Source organism: Suricata suricatta, chromosome 9 (genome assembly GCF_006229205.1).
Source record: "Suricata suricatta isolate VVHF042 chromosome 9, meerkat_22Aug2017_6uvM2_HiC, whole genome shotgun sequence".
In the NCBI taxonomy this organism is placed as follows: Eukaryota; Metazoa; Chordata; class Mammalia; order Carnivora; family Herpestidae; genus Suricata; species Suricata suricatta.
Genome location: NC_043708.1, coordinates 135,751,163 through 135,751,756, shown reverse-complemented (window position 1 = coordinate 135,751,756; position 594 = coordinate 135,751,163).

The following is a 594-nucleotide window of genomic DNA, read 5'->3' as shown; positions in this document are numbered from 1 at the left end:
GTTCACCTGCGCGCCGACGTCGCGAGACACCGCAGGGCGCACACGGGCGGGCGGCCGTACGCGTGCGCCGAGTGCGGCAAGGGCTTCAAGCGGAGCTCCGACCTGGTCACCCACCGCCGCACGCACACCGGAGAGCGGCCCTACCCGTGCGGCGGCTGCGAGAGGAGATTCGGCGACCGCTCGACGCTGCTCAAGCACCAGAGGACGCACACGGGCGAGCGGCCGTACGCGTGCGCCGAGTGCGGGAAGGCGTTCGGCCGGAAGCCGCACCTCACGCTGCACCAGCGGACCCACACCGGGGAGAAGCCCTACGCGTGCCTCGAGTGTCCCAAGCGCTTCAGCCGGAGCTCCAACTGCGTCACCCACCAGAGGACCCACACCGGGGCCAGGCCGTACCGGTGCGCCGACTGCGGGGAGGCCTTCGGCCAGAGCTCGGACCTGGCCAAGCACCGGCGCGCGCACACCGACGAGCGGCCCTTCCGGTGCGCGCGGTGCGGCAAGGGCTTCCGGGACAGCTCGCACTTCGCGGCGCACGTGAGCACCCACTCGGGGGAGAGGCCCTTCAGCTGTGCCCACTGCCACAAGAGCTTCAGC